The sequence below is a fragment of the Anabrus simplex genome, chromosome 1, assembly GCF_040414725.1.
Source record: "Anabrus simplex isolate iqAnaSimp1 chromosome 1, ASM4041472v1, whole genome shotgun sequence".
NCBI lineage: Eukaryota > Metazoa > Arthropoda > Insecta > Orthoptera > Tettigoniidae > Anabrus > Anabrus simplex.
The window spans coordinates 1,405,194,032-1,405,215,941 of NC_090265.1; the positions used below are offsets into that span (position 1 = coordinate 1,405,194,032).

The 21,910-nt window shown below is 38.5% G+C and overlaps 1 protein-coding gene across 1 annotated transcript in view; it reads right to left on the reverse strand.

The window, feature by feature from the left end:
• eIF4EHP (eukaryotic translation initiation factor 4E homologous protein) overlaps positions 1-21,910 on the reverse strand; it is a 149,543-nt gene that overhangs the window by 70,203 nt on the left and 57,430 nt on the right. The gene's annotated exons all lie outside the window — the stretch shown is intronic.

Consider the following 21,910-nt stretch of genomic DNA (forward strand, 5'->3'; position numbering starts at 1 on the left):
ACTCGATGGCCAATACGAGGGCTTTGTTTTAAGCGAGGTTGGGTTGACTGAGTGACGCATCAAGAAGTGCCTGTGAGAGCGTTGCTACCAGTAAACTTTTCGGGATGCTATAACCACGTGTAGCAAGCCTATATAAGGATGTACGCGTCTGCAGCAATTCGTTCTGATTCTGTGTTTTTCTCATTCGGACCAGTGCACGGGAGCTACGTATTTTGCGCAGTTTCCTAGGCGATCTTCAATTGTTCGTGAGTATCTTTTATGGAGTGAACATGGTATAATCACAGATGCTAACGAGTTTCCGGCTTTGTGGTGGACGTTCTGTAAAAGACGCTACTAAGTGTTTGATACTCAAACTCTGTGTAATAATTAGGCCTATACTACAATTATTCTATAAGATAATGTGTACAGTGGATGTGGAGGTGCATACTGAATGTACACTGTAATTGTATGCCCTCGCGGAACATTTTGTAGAGCTTGAACAGTTCTACATTTCTTGATAAATCTAAATCTGGTTTATACAGATTTAAATGCAACAACTGCAGTTCCTCCTACGTCGGACAAACTGGCCGCAACTTCAATATCAGGTACTCTGAACATGTCAACGCCATTAAATACAACAGATTCTCTGCCATAGGACAGCACATACAAGACTCCAAACATAGTTTCACCAGTATTGACAATGACATAAACATACTTAAAATCATTAACAAAGGCCCCCTCTTAAACATTACTGAAAATTGCTTTATCCACCTTGACCAGTACTTCAACCCTAATTTCAATTTAAACGACATTTCTGAAAAACCCAATATCCTTTTTGACTTCCTAATTCTTCTTCTCAAAAATTCCAAATTCCAAAACCCCAATTCTATTTTCCATGTCTTACATAGTTCCCACCCACATTTTCTACCTCCAATAACCCACCCTCCTAACCCACCTTAAACTACCCCTCCTTTATTTCCCTATCTTTCCTCATTACCATCTAACTTCAATTTCTTTTATTCTTTCTCTTATTTCACTATCACTCTTCCTCGTTTAATTTATTCTCCTCTTTCAAAAATTTTTGTCTTGCGCCAACTTCGACTACTTCAATCATAACCTAAAATTTTTTTCTTTTTAAAAAATAGCGCACTGTGCATATAAGTTTTCATTTGTTTTCCGATATTGCGCTTTTTACTACATTTTTTTCTTCTCTCTACAATTGTTTTTTTCAAGTCAACTGTTTACCAAGAACTTAACTGGAGTACGGGTGCTCATTCGGTTGTACTAATTGGCGTCGTATATTTTTATATATATACGTACTTGGCTTCCCGCAGCCGTGACAGGTTCTGGACCTTCGAAACGTTCTCCACTTTACTTTGGTGTTTGGCCGCAGCGCGTGACCTTGAGTGTGCCGCGCTGGTCACCGGGAGCTGGCGGCTTTCTACTACAGATCTGTTCGTCTGCGAATTCAAGCCTTTTTGATCTTCGCATGTTGATTGTTAGTGTTGTGACTTTGTGCAGGACAGAATGTGGTGTCGTGTCTTTGTGCCTAACAGAGTGTGAAACTGACCTCCAACATTCATAAACATGTTTTTTATGGCTGATGATGACCTAGACTAAGGTCGAAACCGGTCCCATTTAAATAGAAATGTGATTGCTACATTTCTTTCTTTTGAGTATTGAATAGGTTGAACCTCCTTTCCAGTTATTTAATTTTTAACATTAAAGGAATTCATCGTCGGCCGAGCATGCTGTTTCAGTTGGAGAAACGTGAGACGTCACACTAACCTGTGTGGCAATCGGAACCGACTCAAGACGTCGAGGAAGTGTGTAGATAAGGTTAGGGATACTCTTCATAAAGAAGGTTGCATCCGTACGTAGAGAAAGTCATCGTACTTTTCTTTACCAGACTAGGATTTTCTTCTGTAACAGTAGAGAGTGCAGTGGGACTCTTACCTGGAGGTATGTTAAGAAATGTATATAGTGAAAATAATGTTGTTGGTGGTTTTCAGTGGTTTGTATAATTGCCCTTTTATAAATGGCAAACACAAGATGGTCTCGTCAACTGATGATTTTTTGTTGGTGGTAGTTGTTTGTAATTTACATTTGTAAACGGCAAACACGAGTAGATCTCGTCAAGTAATGATTTTTTTGTTGGTGGTTTTTTAGTTGTCTGTATATTTGCCCTTTGTAAATGGCGAACAGGAGTTGGTTTCATCAAGTGATGATTATTGTGGTATTTGTTATATATTTTTATTTATTTTGGGAGTAAAGTCATGGAATGAAACTTGCAGTAAATCTTTTATCAGTAGAGTAAGGATGAACCTGGCATGCAACCCAAATTTAATTTCAGGGGTTAAACAGCAACAGGTAAGGTTGTAAAGTAAGTCTGGAGCTTCGTCAGCCTGAAGACCGTCGCGGGAGAGGGAGTTGCTCGTTGCTCTACAGAGTTGATTATTCCTGCAATTGTTTTGCGGGTGTCGCCCAAACTTGTTATTTATACTTATTTTAGTCACCATTTATTCACTTAATAATTTCAATAGCTTGTAGATGTTACAACTGGTGCCACAACGTGAGGCAGAATGATATCCAGACTTGCTATATGACCTTGATAGGCACATTTGGTCCAGTGTTTTAGTGAGCTTGTGTTAGGAGTTATGTATTGGTGTTGTCGTGTTTTGAGTACTGTATTTTATCAGTGGAATATGAATAATAGTAGTGTAATGAATTTGAGAAGGAGAAAAGTGCATAAAGGAAGTATGTCGGTTAATGATGAGGAGAACAGCTTTGACACAAGCACACAAAGTTTGATGAAAGTAGTTTTCAGAGTGATAACATGGAAACAGTGTATGGATTGTGGTAGGGGAAGGTAGTGAGCAAAATCAAAGTAACATGGGGGGTAATAATGAGTTTATGAAGTTGGCCAAATTGATTGATCAAGGGAATAATTTGAGTAGTCAAATTAGTAATCAGGGGAAGGAATTAAGTGATAAAATTAGTAATGTAGGGGAGGAGGTAAGTAATTTAATGGATAAGCATTGCATGGCAGCTAATGATTGGGGTAGTAGTGTGGAGAAAGCAATTGATAATGTAGGGAGGGAAGGTGATGATCTGAGAGATTTTGGAGACAAGGGGTGTGAAGAAGAGGAGGATTTGTCGGAGGACCTACTATGTGCTAAAATTGATGGTGATAACACTGTGGTAATTGATACTCTTTGGGAAGTTGCAGAAATTGAAAAGGAAGTTAGTTGTGAAGGTGATGAAGATTATTTTGTGGAGGAGGAGTCTTTGAGGAAGACGTATCATGTTGTAGATGTTGGTGTAAGTGAGGAGATTATTGTTATGTCGAGAATGTGTCAGAGTAGTGATGATTTTGAGATTAATGAAACTTCCGTTAAGAGGGTCAAGAGCAACAATGTTGATGGCATGAATGATGTGCAAGTGGGAACAACGATGAAAGATATGGAAGATGTAGGAATTATGAGAGAATTTAGTAGTAATGGTGGTCTCGAGGTCATTGATAGTAATGATTTCAGGAAGAGAGAGAGTGTGAGTGAAGGAAAATGTGAGAAGGGTTGTGTGAATGAGATGGAGGTGATTGAAGCTGGTATGTCTGATAAGGATGAGTGGATGAAAACTGTCGATGCTGTGGGTGAAAGTCTTTGTGAAGTGGAGGTTAGGTCACTTTTTGTGCATAATGAAAATCATGAGAGATTGTGAATATTATGGGGATTCTGGGTTTGAAGATTTTATGAGGAGTAATTATGTTGGAAAGCTTTTTGGTATTTGGAGAAAGTTCGAAGAAAGTGAGAATGACAATGTGTATGAGAGAACAGGAAGACGATTCAAACGTATGAGTGGAATATCTGATGCTGAAATTAGTACGAATGATTTCAATGAAGTGTGGAAAAGTACTAATGCAAGAGGTGCGATTGTGGTGCGTTTTCAGAACGGGAGGGGTGTTGTGATTGTGAAATGTATGTGTATTCTGAAGGAAAGTCTGTGTAAGTTGTGTGTGACAGAATGGGAAGAGAGTTTTTGTGTGAGATTGGCAACCATGGTAGATCTATCCTCAGCAGAAGCGGTATCTTCAAAGCTGATTGATTTAGCGAGGCAGAATTTAAGGAAGGCAGCTGATAGCAGGATGATGCACCAGGGGAGGCATCATGGAAATAGTTTTGAAGAAGGGGAGGAGGTGTTACTAAAGGTTCCACACATTTCATCTGCAGACAATAAAGACATTTATAAGTTTTTTAAATTGTATCAGGGACCTTACACAATAGGTAAGAAAGTTGACAAGTGTGCTTATCACCCGTTGAATAACAAAGATGACATGACTGGTACACACAATATTCACAATCTTAAGAGGTATGTAAGGTGAAGTATTTTAAGTTCAGATGTTCTGTGTATGTTAAGAAGAATGTGTGAATTTTCTTTAAATCTTGAGTGAATTTGACAGGCTGTGTAGACTTCTGTACTGAAAAGACTGTGATTTGCTCATATGTATTGCATATAAATCTTCACAAACCAAGGGAAGGACTTAAGACGTCGAGGAAGTGTGTAAATAAGGTTCGGGATGCTCTTCGTAAAGAAGGTTGGATCCGTACGTAGAGAAAGTCGTCATACTTTTCTTTACCAGACTAGGATTTTCTTCTGTAACAGTAGAGAGTGCAGTGGGACTCTTACCTGGAGGTATATTAAGAAATGTATATAGTGAAAATAATGTTGTTGGTGGTTTTCAGTGGTTTGTATAATTGCCCTTTTATAAATGGCAAACACAAGATGATTTCGTCAAGTGATGATTTTTTGTTGGTGGTAGTTGTTTGTTATTTGCCCTTTGTAAACTGCGAACAGGAGTTGGTTTCATCAAGTGATGATTATTGTGGTATTTGTCATATATTTTTATTTATTTTGGGAGTAAAGACATGGAATGAAACTTGCAGTAAATCTTTTATCAGTAGAGTAAGGATGAACCTGGCATGCAACCCAAATTTAATTTCAGGGGTTAAACAGCAACAGGCAAGGTTATAAAGTAAGTCTGGAGCTTCGTCAGCCTGATGACCGTCGCCTTGGGAGAGGGAGTTGCTCGTTGCTCTACAGAATCGATTATTCCTGCAATTGTTTTGCGGGTGGCGCCCAAACTTGTTATTTATACTTATTTTAGTCACCATTTATTCACTTAATAATTTCAATAGCTTGTAGATGTTACAGTAGTACCATATGGTGTTGATGGGGTGAAAGTTCCTTATGGGGATCAGTGTAAGTACCCAGGTGTTAATATATGGAAAGATCTTTATTGGGCTGATAGAGCAGGCATGAGGGAGTTTAAAATAAGTAACTATGATCGGTGGAAAACTATAAATAAAAATGTAAACAGACTCTGGGATGAGTAAAAGCAATTGTTTGAGGAATGTGAAAACAGGTTTGTACCTTTAAAGGTGGTAAGGAATGGTAAAGATGCACTTTATTTTAACAGAAAAATAAAGAGAGGAGGTGCAGATTGGAAAGAAAAGAGTTAGAAATGGCTATGGAAGTAAGGAGAACACAGTCTTGATTAAGTAAGCAGTGTGAGTGGATGTGCTGAGTGAGTGCTGAAGTATGGAGATATCTATCATTGGAGCTTTATTGAATGAGGATTAGAAGTTGGCAGTGCACGAGGAAGAAGAAATTGGAATTGTGTATGAGGATGAAGGGAGAGAAAATAGGGAAGATGGCAGGGTTGCTAGTGGCGGTGGTGCTGGTAGCGTTGCTTATAATAGGTGGGATGGAGATAAACCCAGGGCCTGGTCCAATTGGTGCCCTAGGGTGGGGATAGATTGAGGCGTTTAAAGAAGTGGTGAGGGAGGCGTGTCAGATAAACCAATGAAAAGAAATGATAAGATATCATTCCAAGGACTTAAAGGACTTAAGGCAGTGCGTTAAGAATGAGGTGGAAGAGGTAAAGGAAAACAATGAGAGTAACGAGGAGGAGTTGGAAAAAATGCAAAAAAAAAGTTCAGTTGCTGGAGGGGGAGGTAGCGAAACTGAAGAGAGAAGTAGCGGATGGAAACCAGGAACGAAGGAAGAAGAATATTTTTATATATGCAGTTGAAGAAGCTGCGAAGGAAGAAAAGGTGACGCTAGTTTATAAGGTGGTTAAGATGGTACAGAACAGGATGAAGATAAAATTTAGTGAGGTGGATATCGATGAGGTCCAGAGAGAGGGAAGAGTGAAAGGGAAAGGTGGCAGCCAATTAAGCTTACATTAATATCTACCCAATTGGCTGACACTGTCCTTAGGAACGCAGGGAACTTAAAGGAAGAGAAGATACAGATGAAAGAGTATATAGGCAGTGAAACGAGCCGAGATTTTAAAGTGATGAGAAGACACATGTGGAGAATGAGGCAACAAGGCCGAGAGCGTTCATTAGGGGCCAAAAATTGGGGTGGGAAATGGAAGAATAATTTATTTATTGACCTTAGCAGTGGCGAAGTTAGGGCTCGTGGCCCTCTCTTACACTTAACCACATAATTAATTTACAGATAATACATATATAAAAGAAATGTACTATTCTATTATAAAATCAAAGATAAGCTAAAAATTACAGATTTGGCCAACACATAATGAAGAAAGAAAGAGAGCAGAGTTCAACACCTAAAATAGAATAAAATTTGGAGCGTAAAGATAATAAAAAAGAGACAAAGTCATAATGAAAAAACAAGATACAAACTGAAAAAATAAGCAATGCATAAAGAGAACACAATAAGTAATAAAGTAAATGGAAATATAAGTATGGCCATAAAAGTGATCTATGTACATGAGTAAGAAGCTAAATATTATGTACATTACTCTATAATAATAATAATAATAATAATAATAATAATAATAATAATAATAATAATAATAATGGCTCCAGGAATAAACCTGGGGGGAGTCCATGTGACTCCCGACAAAAGGGAGTGAAATGCGTCGTTGCCAGCCATCTGCAATATAACGTATTGGATTCAGCAAGAGAATCCAACTAGCCTCTTTCACTCCAACTCCAGCCACGTAACCTGCACGAGGTGTCCCTGCTAAACTGAACAACCCAGTGGAGGTTGGGTAACTAATCCCAGCGGAAACTGGGTCAGTGAACCGATCAGTGCTGGGTGCTTCACAGCTTACAACCCTGATAGTTAACAACTCGTTACCTTTGGGTGACCTAACCTAATCACTTGTGTGATAGACTGTATCAAACATGAAGCACAAACTTAATGAACATAATACCTCAGGTGGTAGACAATCCACAAGTAGGTCATCGGATTCTGGGGGACCTACACCTTCATGTGACCCAGTCGGGTCTAAACGAAACTTGAAATAAAATATTACATATCTAGCCACAATCAATATAAACTCCCTGATCAAGACCGGAAAGCTTAAGCATACACTTGATGTACTGAACGACAAGAACATCAGTATAGCAGCTCTCCAAGAGACTAGGTTTTCGGATGAAGAAGCCATAGAGTCTCATGGATATAGAATATGTAAAGGGAAACCTGGTAAGAGTAATGGAAAATGTACCATTCCTTGGGACTGGGTTTGCAGTACACCATCGACTGGTTACAAGCATACTTGACTTTTCATCACCAAATGATAGAACATCGGTGCTTTCCTTCAGATGCAAGAATAGGGGATATTCTATGATTAACTTCCATGCTCCTACCAATGACTTTAACAGGAAAAACCCAGAAATTACAAACTAGAACTGGGATGCCCTTGAGGAAACCCTCGACAAAGTACCAAATCACCATACGACTATATTGTTAGGAGATTTCAATGCCCAGATTGGTAGAGAACAGAAATACCAGAAGATTGTAGGAGATATCCTGCCCATAAGAGAACCAACACCAATGGGGAATGCTTAATCAGTGTCTGCACCAAGTATGGATTACTTTTGATGTCTACAGCTTTCAGATACCTTCCTAAAAAGGCATGGACATGGCGATGCCCAAACAGCATGATGGGTGAATTCCAAATCGACCACATAGCAATAGACAAGCTGCACCACAGGGATATTATGAATGTCAAGGTGATACGAGGAGCCAACATTGACTCTGATCACTCACTACCTGTCTCTGGTTAAAACAAACCTGAAACCACTAATAAAGACCACGGGTATGTTAGCAAAAAACACGAAGATCCCTAGGTTTGATATCATCAAACTCAAAGAAGACAGCACTAGTTACCAAGAGAGACTGATTCATAATACCAACAGGATTAACACATCTACAAAATGGGATCAACTTAGGGATGCCATAACAGTAACGGCTCAGGAAACAATCCCCAATAGGCCTAAAGGGAACAAGCATCCGTGGTGGTCCAGCGAATGTGATAAAGCTATAGAAGTTAGGCGGCTAGCATGGATCAAATGGAATGTACATAAGAACGAAGCTAATTTACAAGCCTTTATTGCACAAAGGAAAACTACGTTGAGCATCATAAGAGGGGCCAAGAGGAAGCATAACCAAGAACTGATCAAGCAAGCAGAGGAGGATTTTGTAAGGAACAACTCTAGAGATCTATACAAGGGCCTCAAGCAACAAACAACCCAATTCACTTCCCCTGCCTTACATCTCCAGAGACCAGATGGATCCCTGTGTCTTAATGACAGCGATTGTACCAAGACCCTAGATAACTACTTCAAAGGACTTTTAAATGCAGAATAACCTATTGAACGTCTCCAAGTTACAGAACCAACTAACCCTAATACTGAGTTTATCCCTCCTCCAACCTATGGAGAAGTCAGAGATATAACTAAACTACTCAAGAATAATAAAGCTTCTGGGGAAGACAGAATAGTAGCAGAAATGCTAAAACATGCCGGAGAACACACCTTCAGGAGCATACATAAAGTATTCTGGACATATGGACTAGTGAGAGGCTCCCAGATGATTGGACGTCAGCCATTATCCATCCAATCCACAAGAAGGGAAGCAAAACAGATCCCAGTAACTACAGAGGAATATCACTCCTTGCTGTTACCTATAAGATATTTTCCAAGATTCTGGAACGCCATGTAACAAGACAGTTGGATAAAGAGTTAGGAGAATATAAAGCAGGGTTCAGAGCATCGAGGTACTGTACCGAGCAGATACAAAATCTGAAGACCAGCCTTCAACACAGCAAGTCAAGAGCCCGACAATGGGTAGCTATATTTGTCGACTTCCAGAAAGCATATGACTCAGTAGTCAGAATTACTCTTTATAAGACATTAAGAGAACTAGGACTTAACAACAAGATCAATAGGCTGGTGCAAGCCACCTTGCACAATACCACAGCCAGAGTAAAGTTAAAGGACTACTCTCGGAGAGTTTCGCCATTAAAACAGGGGTGAGACAAGGAGATGGCATCTCATGCATATTATTTAATTGCATTCTGGAAAAGATCATTAGAGAGTGGATGACATTCCTTCCAGAGAACACTGGATTACGGATGGGGATTAAAGCCGACAACCTAAGGAATACCATGCCTAGTCTTCGCAGACGATCTGACTTTATTGGCAAATAACATACAGGAGGCTACTACTCAGCTTCAAACACTGCACTCAATAGCGGCTAAAACGGGTCTTTTGATCAACATAGGAAAGACCGAGTTTGTTACTAACATCAAAGATGCCCCTGGAATGATGAGAGTCAGTGATAATATCTACATCAAGAGAGTCAAAAGTGTGAAGTACCTTGGGGAATGGTTCTCAGTGGACCTCAGCGAAACAATGGCTCTTGAACACAGGAGACTCAAACTAGATAAGGCTTACCATGCCTGTAGAAAACTATATGCTTCAAAAAATCTGTCGATGAATGTCAAACTAAGACACTACAATGCAGTAATCAGACCTTCAGTCCTCTATGCAGTAGAGTGTCTATATTTAACTAAGAAGACCCCACTAAGAGCACTCGAGGTACAAGAAAGAAAGTTCCTGAGACAGATAGTGGGAGCAAGAATTTTACCAGATGGAAGCCGATGGTATCAACCAAATCATGAGCTATATAAGCACCAAGAAAATCGCATAGATGCCATCAGAAGAAGGCGACTGGCTTTTTACGGACACCTATCCAGAATGGACACAAATAGGTTATCCCATAGGATCTTCAAGGCTGCTAACAAGGGCAAAGCTACTGGATTCGTGTGGATGAAGCAAGTGGAGAAGGACCTTTCGGAACTCCATATAAATCAAAATGACATAGCTGATCGGAGTAACTCTCATACAACTCTTAAAACTAAATCCTTTGTAACATCCCTCACAGAAGTTACCCACAGACCAAAAGACGAGACCAGGAAATGGTCTGAGGAAAGTAAGATTGAATTTAGACAGAAAATGAAGGACTACTGGGCCATCAGAAAAGCTCGAGGTACCAACAAGAAAACAGCTGCCAAACCAACCACTAAGAACTCCAATTGTGGCAAACAACGACGATGACATCAAGAAACAGCTGAAACACAAGCACCGTGGTCCATAGATGGCCCTAAGGAAATAAAATAATAATAATAATAATAATAATAATAATAATAATAATAACAACAACCACAATCACACAATCTATCATACGTCATCACACACATGAAACAATCAGCGGTATTCAACAGGTAAGAAATTATTAACATAATAATTTCTTATTGCGAAATCCAATACGGTTGTAAAATGAGATTTATAACTTGTAATTCAACAGGTAATCTCTACATGCAGTTTAAATTTTGAAATTGAGTTTGAGTCCTGACAGCAGCTGGGAGTGAATTCCAAAATCGTGACCCAGCCACAACGAAGGATCTGTTATATATTGAAGAGTGGTTGATGGGAATAGGGAGGGAAGTGCCAGATCTTGTGTTACAATTATATAATGAGGATAATAAATGGAATTTTGAAGATATGTATTTGGGTAGATTTTCCTTCCGAGTTCGATATATCAACGTAAGTACGTGGAATTTCCATCGGCTCTCAGGTTTCAGCCAGGAAAGAAATGTGTAGCTAGGGGCTATGTGAACATCGTAACTCAAGTTAAAAACAAATCGAAGACCAGAGTTCAATGCTCGTTGAAATTTCATAGTTTATTCAAGGGTCGCATCAACGAGAACAATGTCGCAATAGTCAAGTATTGGTAGTATCAAAGTTTGGAGTAGTTTTATCTTTATGTCTTGTGGCAAAATGTCCTTATGTCGTTTCAGAGGGTGTAGCATCGCGTACATCTTTCTACACGTATTCCTTACGTGTGAAGACCAATCAAGAATTTCAGCCAGGGTCATACCTAGGTTCTTCACTTCCTTACTGAACGGGATTACAGTAGCATTTAATGTCACAGAGGGAATAGCATAATTTTTATACATGATGTTTAATCATTTCTGAGAACCGATAATGATTGAGTTTTTGGGGGTTGAGGAGGAGAGAGTTTTCACTGGCGCACACAATGAGTTGTTGAACGTCGGAGTTAATATCTCTTATTGCATTCGATATATCATTTATATTAACGTGGGAGTAAATTTGGAGGTCATCGGCAAAAGGATGATATCTATTATACTTTATTTTAGAGGAGATGTCATTAATGTAGAGGACAAACAAAAGATGACCAAGAACAGAACCTTGGGGGGTTGTACTATAACACGTTGCATACTGCACCACTCCCGCGTCCAGGTGGGGATACACGAGTTCCAGACTAGCTCTTAATAACAATTCCATCTGCCAAATTTTGCTGGGTTGTGAGTTCCGCGTGAGAAAGTACACCGATGGCCTACGGTAAATCCCAACCTACGTAGATGAACGTCTTCAACACGCTATCAGTCGGTTACCGTACTTGTATGATGCCGAAATTTATCGTAAAATTCAGATTATCATGGCTTGTCAAGAATTCCGTGCATGTCATCATCATAATCGCAATCAGAATTAGTCATTATAAGCTTATATCTAGTACTTATTCTAAGTAGACAATGAAAGAATTTAAATGTTTTCACTACTCAGCTTTTATTAATAAATTGGTCTAAGTATGAGTTGAAATAAAGGTAGAATAACTTGGAAAGAATATTTATATAATGTGGCTGGTTTCCTACGCAATCAGCATCTCTAAGTGCCGTAATTATATTGCATTGGAGAAAACAGGTTTAGAAAAACCTCTAACATAAAAAAGAAATGAAATCAGGCCTCATTCATCTATGTCTTAATCCTGGCCTGTCGAAGAATTGTATCATAATTAAGTAGTATCCAAGGAAATTAAATGAAAAGAAAAAAATAAATAAATTATATAATCAGGTAAAATTATTCAACATAATTATAATAATTGGATGCATCCAAATGATTTAAGTAAAACAAGCTATACTCCCTACTATATACAATGTTCAAATTGAGTTTCAATTGAAAATGTGAAAACGCAAAGAAGGTGGCCAATAATTAATCAATCAGTTAATTAATTAATTAAGATCTGGAATCATTCCATATTAAGCTGAATTGCTCCTTAAAATTACCAAAATTCAATCGTCTGAACCTAAATTCACATGCAATTAAAAAAATGCATATCACTCGGCTGAACACTTCACATCAATGTCCACGCACAGTAGAAAAATCGTGTGAGAAAATAATGTCTGTCCATAAGGGATTTTCACTAGTTGATATTTCAAATTTTTGTATGTTTCATATTTCACATCAACTGACCTCCATATAAGCAAATCTAAGTCCATTTTAAGTCGTAAGTAATCTCAAATTAATTCCATTGTAAGGTTCATGTGGCTAAATCATTCAATTATTATTTTAATTCATGGTTGAAATTCAATTAAAGTGCGTATATAACTTAATATAGCATTACCAAGTGTATTTAATTAATCTCCAACGAAATAATACCATAGGTGGAAGAATTGACACATAGGAAGACTCTATCTTCATCTAAAATCCACATATGAAAGACTAAGTTACCAGTGATGTGTTAAATTGCTCTCATAAAATCAAAAGTTAAGTTGCCGTATGTGAGAATGCATGAAAACAATCGTAGGTATGTCAGTGAAGGCCTAAATATTGACGTACGTGGCCTCTCGGCTCTTCTGATGATCCTACTTACTCAATTAATTCTATACTGATGGCATTGAGATCGTATCCTAATCTGTATTATATATATATTAGGGAATAAAAATAGCGATCGGAAACAGTACGTTTCAATACATATACCTTAGCATGTGCAACCTACACATACTACCATCTCTCGAAGAATACTATGACCAACTTCCTAAATAACAATAACTATCACCATCAAAATATACTATCAACTCATATGCTTATTACATTCACCATTTAACACTTCAATTATCGCGTAGCATTCATAATCAAAGCACTTGTTTCATCAATTACGCAATATATGTGCCATAACCTACACCTATATAAATCATTATCATTACTGTCATAGTATCAAAGAACAGCACATCGTAACCTTAAAACTGTGCCACTATATTTTATTGTAAACATTCCCTAAATACGATCTTACGCTTGTCATTTTGTTAAAGCCATCACGCATGTATATTAGCTTCCTCTTAATACTCTAACACTTCACTGACAACAAATTAAGAAAAATATCAATCACTTCTCCAATACCATATTGACAAACTTACGAACGGCATTCACTGGTATTTTACACCTATGTCTGGGATTTATGGTAACTTCAGATGAATACCTATTTCCTTGTAAGTACACTCGTATATTAACTACGCACACACAATGTCATAATGCACATTATATATTAACCAAAAGAATAAAGGTTTCTACTTACGACACGACTCAAATGGGGACTTAACTTTGCTTATTGGGTAGTGATTTCCATCTCGCTGTTAATCGTCATGGGATGGTAGGCCTCGCTCCATGGTTCGGCTTAGATAATCGGGTCCATCTCGTCCTCACAGCTGATTACCGCCCTCCTGGGTCATCAATCTCGTGAAGCGCCACCATAGCCGGAGTAGTCTCTGCCTCAGCTTCTTAGAACATCATAGTGGTCTTCATTGCGTCAAGGACAGAATAACACAAGGCATTAGTTGATTTATACATGCTGTAATCTGCTTAGTAGTGCTAATGCGAAAAGTATATATGTAATTTGGTCCGTCTAATTTGCTTATAACAGCTCTAAATATCGTCTTATTTCAACTGCCTTGCTCGCCGAAACGGTGTGAATTTTACGTGCTTTTAGAATTGCACTTTTATTTCCGTTTAATTCAGCTCTCTTGAAGTTGTGCAGTATCGGGCAAATACAATGTTCCGAGCCCAACCGTGACGTAGTACAGATCCAACTTGACGTTTCCTAACAGCTGGTCTATAATCTCACGTATATGTGTCAACCACAGCTGATGTTAAGCGTGTTATCGCAGATTTGATCTTTTCTTCAATAATTGATTAAAGAATCCGATAAGTAGCTGGTTTCTTTACTCGACTCCGTCCTTTCTTCGATGCAGTGCTGGATTGAGATTTGTTCTAATGGAAGACTTTTTTTCAATAATCGGTTTAAATAATCCGCTCTCGTCATTCTTTCGCACCGCCTTCTAAAAGTGGTTCTTTTCGTGATTGCCGGTTGAATTTATTGTCTCTTCAGCTCGTACCGCTGCTAATTGCTTTTATTCTGATTCGTTAATAGCCGGAGCGCCATTTTTGTTCCTAATACAGCAACTATAGAACGGTGAAATGGCACATTTACTCCTCCCACGTTGATTTAAATATATGGCTTGCTATATATTTATCTCATATATTTCTAATATCATAATGGGACTTTTCACTGTTCTTAGTCAGAATCTTGAGCGCATTACTGTAAGTTTTTACAGATCAATTGGTTTGTTCTTGTCATAGGCCATTCCAGTTCTCATTCCTTGTTTAACTGTGATATTTAATAGACTCTAATCCCTTTGTTCCTTGAAGTATAACTTAATAATTGCCGCGTTGTGTATTCCTTTACTTTTACCATTCAGGTCGTGAACTTCGTATGCGTTGTTCCCAAATGACCGATGTATAACAAATGGTCCATCGAATAAATGTACAAACTTTGCAAATACTTTAGTGGATACATTCGAGATTGCTGGCTTCTTTACTAATATTAGGTCACCTTTCTTCAATTCAGGATGGAATTTCTTGTGTTGTATCCTCCTCAGTCTCCTCTGGGATTGTTTATACATCCTCTCTCGAACTAGTTGGTTCAGCTTATCTTGGTCTAAGCTTGGTTCGGTAGGTAGTTGAATTATTTTGTCCCATGGTCTCTCAGGTCTAATATTGTAGTGAATAACTTTTGGAATTTGGCCGCTGGATTCGTGGACAGTGTTATTAATGCTTTCTTCAATTTTCTCAAGTACATCTATCCACTTCCAGTGTTGCTTGGAACAGTATATCCGGCAAAATTTAGCTATTTCTTTCATATGTCTTTCGACTGGGTTGGATGCTGGATGTCTTATTGAACATAGAACATGTTTAATTCCCATCTCTTCCATAGCCTCTTTAAATTGAAGTGATGTGAACTGGGTTCCTCTGTCGGATAACAATCTCTCGGGTTTTCCCATGTTAGGCAATATGTGTTTAACTAGACGTCGTATTACTTGTTTTGAATTAGCACACTGTATTGGTTGAAGTGATACGTACTTTGAGAAAACGTCCATAACTACCACGATGAATTTATTTCCTTTTTTAGCCGTAGGAAGCTTACCAAATATATCGATAGCATATAGCTCTCTGGCTTTGTGTGGTAATATGGCCCTTGGTTCATGCCTTATTAGACAATTACCTTGTTTAACTTTCTGGCAAATATCACAAGTTCTTACTATATTCCTTATAGTCCTTCTATTTCCTTTCCAAGTGAACTTTTCTAGGATGACTTGAGTCACTTTCTCCATACCGCCATGTCCTGTGATTCTATGTACGTGCCAGATCACTTCTCTATATAATACTGAAGGTAATACGATGCGTACTCTCTCTTGATCTTTGCCTGTCTTAGCCATGAGTATACCCCGCTCGATGCTGCATACTCTTGATATTTTCGACCTTGCTTCAGAACCACAATCTCTATTTTCTAGTTTGTCTATGATATTCTTCAACTTCTCCTCCTGACGTTGCAACTGTACAATATTCTGTAATTTTTCTAGAATTTCCTCATCTTCTGGAACTAGCTCTATTTTATGGACTTCCTCCATGTTGTCCATGGGGTTTCGACTTAGAGCATCGGCTAGGATATTTTCCTTTCCACTACAGTATTCGATCTTTATCTGGAATTGTTGAGTGAACAACATCCATCTTGTTATCCTTTCGTTCGTCATTGCCGCTTTAAGTCCGAAAGTCAATGCTTTGTGATCCGATCTGACGGTTATCGGATATCCATAGATGGTCTTTTTCCACTGCTGTAAAGCATAGACTATCGCTAGTAGCTCTTGTTCTGTAGTAGTGTAATGAATTTCATGACTCCTCAACTTTCGACTGGTGAAGGCTAAATATATTCTTTTAGGAGGTGTTCCCTCTTCCTCTTGGTACAAACACGCGCCTACACCGACATTCGAGGCATCTGACTGGATAATAAATTCCTTTTCGTAATTAGGATAGCCTAACTTTATACTTCTGGTCAGCAAAGTTTTCAATTCTTGGAATGCCCTTTCTGCTTTTTCATCCCACTTCCATCTGTTATGTCTTCAATAGATCCTGTAGAGGTGCTGCGGTTTGAGTGTAACCTTTACAGTGGTTAGAAAAGAATTGGGCCATTCCGAGGAATTGTCGAACATGTTTAATGCGTTTTGGTCGAGGAAAGTCGCATATCGCCTGGATTTTTACTGGGTTTGGTCGTACCCCTGTGCCATCTATCATGTGACCGACGAATAATACTTCTTCCTGACAAAACTTGGACTTGGCTATGTTGATTTTGAATCCAGCTGTCCTTAGATTCTGAAATAACTTCTCCAGCTTATCACAATGATCATCGAATGTCTTGGTTGCCAAAATGAGGTCGTCTACATAACAAGTTAGAAATTCCTTCACCTCTGGAGTTAAATTCCTATCCAGGGCTCTCACCAAAACGGCACAACTGTTCTTCAGCCCGAAAGGCAACCGACAGTAGACATAAGTCTGACTGTCAAACATGAATCCCGTTAGCAGTCGAGACTTTTCTTCAAGGACAATATGATGATAGGAAGACGTGAAGTCCATCGTCGAAAAATACCTCATGTCTCGGAATTTTTGTACAATATCCTTAATCTTCGGTACAGTATTATATTCAGGAATTAGCCGGGTATTTAAACATCGCGCGTCTAGGCAAATTCTCAGTTTCCCGTTGCTTTTCACTACTATTACTAACGGGTTCAAATATGGACTGGATGTTTTCATGATGATTCCATCATCCTCCATGCCTTTTATAATTTCTTTTACTTCTGAGAAATATTTCTCTGGTACCCCATATAATTTCCCTTTAAAAGGTGTCCAATCATTTACCAACAACTTGTACCTAAAATTGGGAATCTGTCCTGGCTTGTTCCTGAATAGATCTGAATATTCCTGCAAAATTCCGTGAAGTTTGGATTTTTCAACAGGTGAAATTTTGGCATTTGCAACTGCCTCTGAGATGTGTGGTATATTTTCTTCCTCCACTGTAATCATGACCTTCTCAATACTTTCTAGTATATTCTCACATGACATTGACATTTCATTCCCTTCTATCTGCAATTTCGGATTCCTTTCTGAGTGTGGGTCCTCTCCTTCTTCCTCGACTTTCACACTATTAACTACACCAACGCCCTCATTGATCTTAATTCTTTCCTGTTTTTCTTCAGTATTCTCATCGCAAATAGGAAATCTTATCTCTTGTTTCTCCATGTCAATGGTCATTCCTGTGACTGTCATAAAATCTATTCCTAGTATGATGTTATATTTGATTCGGTTCATGACTACGAATGGGTGTTCAAAATTTCTGTTTCCTATATTAATCTCCAGATATGTTTGTACATTACACTCCACTGTCTTGTCAGGTACAATACCCCGTATCTTAATTTTTGACACTGGTATAGTTAGTAGTTTCATTCTTTTATTCATGTCTTGGAAAAGCTCTTTGGATAACACACTAATACTGGCTCCAGAATCCACGAGGCAATGTACTTTAAGTTCTCCTACTCTTGCTACTATAATAGGTAAATTATATCTTTTCTTCATATGATGCTGTGTTAAGTCCTTCACTAATTCTTCAGAATCAATCTCCCACGAATCTACTTGCATTATAAAATAACTGTTAATTTTGAAATTTCCTGCGTTTTCTACATTCTCAATTTCGCCTTCTAATCTGAAATCGGCGTTTTTTTTTTGCTTGTTGGCCTTTCGCTCTCTCTCCTACACTCGAATTCCTTTGTGTTGGGATTGAGCGCCTGTTCTTCCTGTCTTCGTTTCTTAAATCTTTGTAGTTCAAGACTCTCGGCTCCTTCCACGTCAGTGTTTACGTCTTGATCTCTTATAGCCATTTCCCATTTAATTTTATCATTTCGGGCCTCATTCAGTTCCTGAATGTACCTTCGGTTGTAACTTTCCTTTTCTTGGCTATCCCTAACATTCCTTCTTTCGTATCGGGGTCTCTCTCTGAGATTGTTTCTTCCTCTGCCTTCTCGATATTGGTTCCTCAGTTGCATATTGGGCTTGTATCTCCTATTTCCCATATATGTCCCTTGACCATAGGCTCCTCTCCTGCAATGACATTTTTCTTCCTCCTTTCTTCCGTTTTCTGGGTTACCCCATTGTCTTTTTCTGTTTGTGTTCCTACGTTCTTCCAGGGTATTTCTACTCGTGTCATCTTGCGTAAGTATGTTAACAGTTTCTTCACCGTAACCGTTCCTAACTATCCTGTGAGGATGTGGTACCGTAGTCATGTCAATCTGCCTTAGCGTTGTCTCCATCTGTACTGCGGTTACCGGGTTAGCAGTAGCTAATAATCGTCGAACGTCTAATGGAAATTGACGTTGTATAGTCTTAATTGCTTCAAGTTCGCTGGGTGGTGAATCCAGGTCCTGAAAACGATAAAACTGGTGGGCAAAGAAATCGCTGTACCCTGTTTGACCATTTGAAGCATATTTACGGGAATAGAGTTCTAAACGTAGGTTGTGCTGAACGTCTGGATTCCAAAAGCGCTGCAAGAATGCTGTTTTAAAATCGCTGTACTCATGAAAAGTATATTTGAATGCTTGGAACCACAAACTAGGATTTGCGTCCAAGTGTTTTTCTACTACTTTCAGTTTTTTCTTCTCTGGGATACCATGCTCTCTAAAATAGTCATCCATTTCTCGAAGAAAACGTTTTGGTGAAATACTCGTGGTGTTATTAAAATGTTTAGGCCTATCGTCGAATGTCTTTATTACATTTATTATAGTGGGACTCCCACTGCTTCCATTCTCTGTATTCCTTTCCACAATACTGTGATTCGAACTTGTAACCGGTATAGATGTAGCTTCTCTCTCATTCATCTGAAATTCCACGTTCTTACGACACTCGTCGTTGGATATCGTAACGGTTCTTCCCTGTTCTTCATCTCGGATCTCTCGTATTTGAGCTTGTATCTGCCGAAGTCCTTCCTCAGATTTACTCATCCTCTGATTTAGTTCTTCTTTGTTGTGCTCGATCTCGTCTCTTATTTCTGTCATTTTATTCCCGATCTGATCTGCAGCTTGTTCGTATTTCTTTTCCAAATCAGCATTTGTTGTCTGTATTTCGTCGCTTAACTTCCCAATCTTCTCCTCGCATTGTTTCCATTTTTCTTGGGAATCTATATGCAATCTCTCCATATTGTCTGTCAGGTTCTTTATTTCATTCTCCTTTAGAGATTGTAGATAATTATTGCTCCCTATCATCTCTTTCTTGATGTCATTTATTTCCTCTTGTATTTTCTGGTTTTTCTCTTCCATATTTCCGCTAATTTCTGCTTTCCATTCCTCCATGTGGTTCTTGATCTTGCCCATTTCTGATCATATTTTCAAGATCTCTTCTTTCATCTCCGTCATTATTATTTCGTGTCTTTCTTCTTGCTCTCGATGACTTTTCTTCATCTCCTCCTTCATCTGCTTCATCTCCTCCATCATCTGCTTATGTTTCTCTTCCTGTTCTTCCTTCTGTTTCCTCTCTTTCTCTTCCTGTTCTTCCTTCTGTTTCCTCTCTTTCTCTTCCTGTTGTTTTTGGTTTTTTACCATTAATTCCTGCTGCTTATCTATTTTTTCCATCATTTCCTTTAGTCTTTCCTCTTGCTTCCTCATTTCTTCTTGTCTTTCTCTCTTAGTTTCTTGGTCGCGTCTTCTAGTTTCTTCATCACGCTGTTCATCACGTTTTCTAGCTTCTTCATCGCGCTTTCGGTTTTCTTCCATCATTTGCTTTATGGCTTGCAACATTCCCTGTTGTTCTTCTTTCTGTCTCCTCTCCTTCTCTTCTTGTCTTTTCTCCTTCTCTTCTTGCTTCTCCTCCTGTACCTTCTGGTACTCTTCAAATTGTGCTTTTAATTGGCTTAACGTCGACATCTTTACTTTCACGTACTATTTCCGAATTCTCTATTATTTCTGATAATACTCTAATTCTGCCCTAGCTTCTCTATAGTTCAATATTCACAAATATTCTTATTCTTATTCACTCAACTGTACTTGTACTATGCTTAAATATAGGCTTAACTACTCTGACTAGGCTTTGCTTACGAGGTTGACCCAATTACTCCATGAAATATGAAACATTTACCCTAATGACTAAGATTCCAAACCTTAATTCTGGCATGAATATTTAAAAAGGCTCAAATAACTTAATTTCTTACCATCTACTTCCTATATCTAAGTTATTTCATAATAAATTGTGACTAACATATTAACAACATTCCTTAAATTCATTTCCAATTATTTATATTTACAATTATAAAGTCTTCATATTCTACCTCAGCTTCCTCTAGACAGAAATTCGATTATTTCCAGCCGTCCTGAGATATTTTCTTCATCTCATCCATCCGTTTCTCTTCTCTCTTATCTCTGATTATTATTATTATTGGGCATCTACTCGACTTCACAGTCCATTGTCCTCCTGTGCTTTCTTCGATCCCAATATAAACATTTATCTGGTCAAACGACAACTTCTTCTACCGGATATAACTAAGTTTTGCACGATACTTCCATTTTCACTCCATCATCTGGTTCATACGTTCAAAATCCTCTGTCAACCAACTCCTAAAATACCTTCCCTTCTTATCAAGGTTCTCTCAGTAAAATTTTTTTTTTCTCTCAAACTGCCACATGTTTGTGTAATTCTACAAGACTCAACAACTCCATTTCTTGACCTTAATGCCTTTCTCTTCATTATGAATATGACGTAGCATCAAATGTACATGGTCTGATGACCAACGTCTCTCTCCCATGGTGTTTTTTCTCTCTTTGCCACACAGTTGGGCACGAGACCAACGGTTCTTGACCTCGGTGTCTTCCTCCTAAATTGCCACGCGTATGGGCGACAAATAACTACATGCACCACTCCCGCGTCCAGGTGGGGATACACGAGTTCCAGACTAGCTCTTAATAACAATTCCATCTGCCAAATTTTGCTGGGTTGTGAGTTCCGCGTGAGAAAGTACACCGATGGCCTACGGTAAATCCCAACCTACGTAGATGAACGTCTTCAACACGCTATCAGTCGGTTACCGTACTTGTATGATGCCGAAATTTATCGTAAAATTCAGATTATCATGGCTTGTCAAGAATTCCGTGCATGTCATCATCATAATCGCAATCAGAATTAGTCATTATAAGCTTATATCTAGTACTTATTCTAAGTAGACAATGAAAGAATTTAAATGTTTTCACTACTCAGCTTTTATTAATAAATTGGTCTAAGTATGAGTTGAAATAAAGGTAGAATAACTTGGAAAGAATATTTATATAATGTGGCTGGTTTCCTACGCAATCAGCATCTCTAAGTGCCGTAATTATATTGCATTGGAG